General features: G+C 35.1%; 1 non-coding gene across 1 annotated transcript; it reads left to right on the forward strand.

The window, feature by feature from the left end:
- The first annotated feature begins 4,822 nt into the window (after nt 1–4,822).
- LOC125911960 (U6 spliceosomal RNA) lies at nt 4,823–4,928 on the forward strand. The gene has a single exon (XR_007454538.1). It is a non-coding gene; the product is annotated as a U6 spliceosomal RNA (small nuclear RNA).
- The last annotated feature ends 1,072 nt before the right edge of the window (nt 4,929–6,000 follow it).

Consider the following 6,000-nt stretch of genomic DNA (forward strand, 5'->3'; position numbering starts at 1 on the left):
GGTATTTTCTAAGCATTATCTCTAATCATCACAAAAATCCCACCTTTAGATAAAGTAAGTAAAATGCAGAGACCTAGTAAGCAGTGGATCCAGTATTTGATCTCAGGTCTGTTGGATCCCAGTGCCCACTTTCATCCGCTACATTACACATTCAGACACACTACATGATAAAATCATCATGGGAATATATAATCTTAATTCAGATATGGCTGGCATGGCTGAAAACATCGATGAATGATTTAAAAAAATCTACTTTGCATTACAATTTTGGGCTCAATTCTGCACTTCATTGAGAATATGCAGACATAGGCTGAAATAAATACAGAGAAAAACCAAACTTCTGTCATGATTATGGCACTGTTCCTTGTGCGTACTTTTTAAAGATATTTTTTAAAAATTAGTTTAATTAAGGGCACCTGAGTGGCTCACTTGGTTGAGCGTGGGCTCTTGGTTTCCGCTCAGGTCATGATCTCACATTTCATGGATTTGAGCCCTGCATAGGACTCTGCACTGATGATGCCAATCCTGCTTGGGATTCTTTCTCTCCCCTTCTCTCTGCCCCTGCCCCGCCCCAACTCTCTTTGTTATTTTTCAAAATAAGTAAATAAACTTTAATTATAGTAGTTTAATTAAAACAAGTTTGAATGCAAATTCCTTTATGAATACAATGCCTCTTATATGTTACTAGAATATTTTGATTACAAAACATTTTTTGTTTATATGTGCATGGCTATAGTGATAATACAAAAATAAGCAATAAAAACAGAAGCAGAAACTTTCTACATTTCCTTCCATATACAATCTTCATGTCTGTAATGATAGTTAAGGATCTCACATGGTCCAAAGTAAGTGAGATCTTCTCAAAGCCTGGAGAAAGAGAGTTTAAGATATAATTTAGAACTTTAGAGTTCAATTCTTTGTAATAAACATTTTTTTTTAAAGTGGGATTCACATACTTGTCTAATTCTTTATCTTTTCTACCTCCCCTCAAAAAACAAATGATTTTTATTTTAATTTTTGAAATTAGTAACATGCTACATATATGGGTTACTTTATTGCAGCCACTTTTGTGGTTCAAAACCATATAACTAGAAAAGAAATCAACCAACAAGCATTTATGGCATATCTGCAATGAGCCTATTACTTCTTCAAGTGCTGTAAAAGTAAAAAAAAAAAGGTATTTGATTGCAGTTAATATACTATTGCTTATAATACACACCATTATTTTGTTTACCACCAGGAGAGAATAATAATGCCAGTTAAACTATTACAATGTGTGGGGTGCCTGCATGGCTCAGTCAGTTAAGTGTCTGATTCTTGATTTGGGCTCAGGTCATGATCTCAGGGTTTGCGAGATCAAGATCGATCCCTGCATTGGGCTCTGTGCTGGCAGCACAGGGCTTGCTTGGGATTCTCTCTCTTCCTCTCTCTGCCCTTCCCCTGTTCACTCATTCTCTCTCTCTCTCTCAAAATAAATAAATAAACATTAAAAACAAGTAAACCATTATAATGTTTAAGATGTCAACTTTGATTATAAGATGCATGTTGACTTTAGGGAAGTTAATAATATGAAAAAATGTGCATTTTAGAATTGATAAAATTTGGGGCATCTGGGTGGCTCAGTCCATTAAATGTCTGACTTCAGTTCAGGTCATGATCTTGCAGTTCATGAGTTCTAGCCCTGCACTGGGCTCTCTGCTGACAGCTCAGAGCCTGAAGCCTGCTTCGGATTCTGCATCTCCCTCTCTCTGCCCCTCCCTCACTCATGCTCTCTCTCTCTCTCTCTCTCTCTCTCTCTCTCTCTTTTTCAAAAATAAATAAACACTAAAATTTTTTTTTTAAATAGAATTGATACAATTCAATAACTAAAAATAGATCCTGATTTCCAAGAGCTTACAATTCCATTTGGGAGGGGGGAAATCAACTGAAACAAAATAAATCACAGAATGGGGAAATCAGTATTTGCAAAAATATGGAGGTAAAAAAACGATTAATTCTGTAGGGAAACTTCCTGTCTATAAAGACAGGTGCACGTTAAGAATAACATTTATGCAGTACGGTAACTCTAGTTATATAAGCTTCAAAAATCAGGTGGAAATGTTTGGACTTGTAGTGTTTATGAACAGTAAGAGTGACATGATAAGAAATATATTATTATACAGGCTGAATAAAATAATCAGAGGGCCAATTAGAAAGCTAAAGTAATAACCCAGGTATAAGGGACATGACAACTTGGATTATGTTGAAGTCCATAAGAAGAACTGATGACTCAAAAGACACTTTTTAAAAATAAGTGAAAGATATTGAAAAAATGAATATAGAGATTGAACAAAGGTTCATCAAACATGATATGAAAGTTTAAAGCTAGGGAAACTTGGACATTAGTCTTATGAGGGTTATGAATTACAGTTTTATAGAGTTTTGAGGAACCCAATTTATTTATTTAGTGCCTGTCATATTGTAAGCATTCAATAACTTTTTCACAGATGGACAAATGAGTGAGTAAAGCCAAGACATCTGAGTTGAATTGAGGCCATTCACATAGAGGTGATGGTCAATAAGAAAATATGAATTTCTCAAAAGATCCAGTTTAGAGAAAGCCCAGCCAAGGACAATACCCTAAGGGACAAATTTTGGAAGGCTGAAAAGCAAGTGAAATGTGAAAAGAAACCAGATAAGGAGAAGTCATGAAGGCGGGTAGAAAAGATGGGTTGTGTAATCAAAGGTTAAATAAGAGTTTAAAACAAAAATGTTGTCCAGTTGTATAAAAAGTTACAGAGAGGCCAGGGTATAGAGAAACAGCAAAAAATAACTTGACATAATAAAATGAGATCAACTGGAGATTTTATATAGAATGGCTCCATCAGAGTGATAGAGATAGCTGTCAAATTAGAGGGTTGAAGGGATTTGATGGATTGGAAACAGAGGCAGATGTAGGTCGTGCTCAGAAAGTACTAGATTGTCAATGATAGAAAATTCCCTTCCATGGCATCATCCTCAAGTAATGTTGACCTCTCCACTTTCTGCCAGGAATTTATCTTTTTCTAAACACACACATATATATATGATTATGCCTACCATATATATATGTTTATAAATATATACATATAAATATATACATATATATGTGTAACACCTGATATTTTTATTTAAAATGATAGAAATGAATGGGGATGCAAGCTGGTGCAGCCACTCTGGAAAACAGTATGGAGGTTTCTGAAAAAACTAAAAATAGAACTACCCTACGACCTAGCAATTGCACTACTAGGCATTTATCCACGGGATACAGGTGTGCTGTTTCGAAGGGACACATACATCCCCATGTTTATAGCAGCACTATCAACAATAGCCAAAGTATGGAAAGAGCCCAAATGTCCATCAATGGATGAATGGATAAAGAAGATGTGGTCTATATATACAATGGAGTATTATTCAGCAATCAAAAAGAATGAAATCTTGCCATTTGCAACTACGTGGATGGAACTGGAGGGTATTATGCTAAGTGAAATTAGTCAGAGAAAGACAAAAATCATATGACTTCACTCATCTGAGGACTTTAAGAGAAAAAACAGATGAACATAAGGGAAGGGAAACAAAAATAATATAAAGACAGCGGGGGGACAAAACAGAAGAGACTCATAAATATGGGGAACAAACTGAGGGTTACTGGAGGGGTTGTGGGTGGAGGGATGGGCTAAATGGGTAAGGGACACTGAGGAATCCACTCCTGAAATCATTGTTGCACTATATGTTAACTAATTTGGATGTAAATTTTAAAAAATAAAAAATAAAATTTAAAAAAATAAGAAAAAAATTAGAAAGAAAAAAATAAATAAAATGATAGAAATGGAGAACTGTGATCAAATTATTCAAAAAAATCAGGAATAATATGGATAATGTTAACTAAGTTAATAAATCCTAGGATATTAAAAAATACTAGTGAGTGTATCTTGAAGTTTAAAAGAAGTAATTTCATGTCAACCAAAAGAACACGGTGGGTAGTAATGTGAACTGAAAATGTTGCCTAAAGCACTGGAATAAGCAAACAAGAGAATAATTGTCAAGAAGTTTAGAAAATGTCTAGGTCATATATCAACTGATCCAATACAGTAAGGAAACTATCTATATTTCTGGATTTTAGATGGATGAATTAGAAAGCCATAGTGCTTTCCTTCAAAATGTCTTAATGTCATGGGTAGAATAGGTGAAGGAAATTAAGGAGCACACTTACCATTATGAGCACTAAGAAATGTATAGAATTGTTGAATCACTGCATTGTACGCCTGAAATTAATATAACGTACATTAACTATACTGGAATTAAATTTAAAACTTAAAAAATGTGTCTTGGTGTCAGCATTCAGCTGGATGACCAACTGGTACGATGCAATCTGACATTTCTTCTACTTTTATCTTCAAGTCTCTCAGTTGAGTCAGGAGTTGCTTCTCTGGAAATGCTCCTAAGGAACTGTATACTTATCTGGAAGTATCTCTATAGAAATTCTATGAGAATGACTAGTAAAAGCTAGAATCACTAGAGCTAAGCATGTAGAAGAAAGCACTCATTCTTTTTAAAAATTGTTTCTTTTTCTAAAATTTTTTTTAACGTTTTATATTTTTTTGAGACAGGGAGAGACAGAGCATGAACAGGGGAGGGTCAGAGAGAGGGAGACACAGAATCTGAAACAGGCTCCAGGCTCTGAGCTGTCAGCACAGAGACCGACGTGGGGCTCGAACTCACGGACCGAGAGATCATGACCTGAGCCGAAGTCGGCCGCTTAACCGACTGAGCCACCCAGGCGCCCCAAAAATTGTTTCTTTAAGTGCTTACACCAGAAGCACATATACTAAAATGGAATGTTACAGAGAAGCTTAGCATGGTCCCTGCGCATGGATGATATACACATTTGTGAAGTGTTTCATATTTTTTTAAAAAGTGGTTATTTAAAACTATTTGGGATGACACTATGTAGAGTGAAACAATTTTTTGTGATCTCTGAGAGGTCACTCATTTGATGATAGTTATGTCTTTCATTTCCTGATGCTTGGATTTTAAAAAAAAGCAAGATTGAAAGACTTCAGATTTTAAAGACTTGGGTTTAAATACATTGATAAATAAGTATTTAACACGAAGAGAGTAAGGAATATTGGATCGATGAACTTGGAGGAAAAATGCAAATTTCACAACTCTTTCAGTGCTGAAATTCTAGAAAGCAGAGTGCAAGAGTAGTGAAGTAAAAGGGAATAAAGGTTATATGACTAGACTTTTTGCTGATCTCAGTTTGATTTTAATTTTTCTTTTTAAAAAAATTTTTTTAACGTTTTTTATTTTTATTTTTGAGACAGAGAGAGACAGAGAATGAACGGGGGAGGGGCAGAGAGAGAGGGAGACACAGAATTGGAAGCAGGCTCCAGTCTCTGAGCCATCAGCCCAGAGCCCGACGCGGGGCTCGAACTCACGGACCGCGAGATCGTGACCTGAGCTGAAGTCGGAGGCTTAACTGACTGAGCCACCCAGTTCGAAAACTACATGCTGCCTCAATTTGAAAATAGCAGCAAATATTGAGAAACTTTGCATAACTATTTTTTTTTTTTTATGGAAAGGCTGTGAAAGATGATGTGTTGTTCTGTAATTGTCCTTTTTGTACACTCTTCTAGCAAGTATAGAGTTTTGTCTGCTAATCAAACATGTTAAAATAGCTGTCTTGGGGAAAAAAGCAAAAACACATTTGGTTTTATTTATTTAATATACATTTCTTGTGGTGTTTTGTTTTTGTTTTTGCTTTTGCTTTACATTTCTTGTGTTTCTATAAAACAAATCAAGGTGCATGGCTTTCTTTAAGTATACTTTTAAACACATGCATTAGTCTAAAAAAATTATACTGCATAAGAAAAGATTTCTTTTTACATAAGTAAGTCATCAGTGTATTAAGTGGTGAATGTTCAAGGAAGTATTATTATTCTAGTTCTGGACATTCTTATACTACTGATTTAGTACCTG

This window comes from Panthera uncia, assembly GCF_023721935.1.
Source record: "Panthera uncia isolate 11264 chromosome C1 unlocalized genomic scaffold, Puncia_PCG_1.0 HiC_scaffold_3, whole genome shotgun sequence".
In the NCBI taxonomy this organism is placed as follows: Eukaryota; Metazoa; Chordata; class Mammalia; order Carnivora; family Felidae; genus Panthera; species Panthera uncia.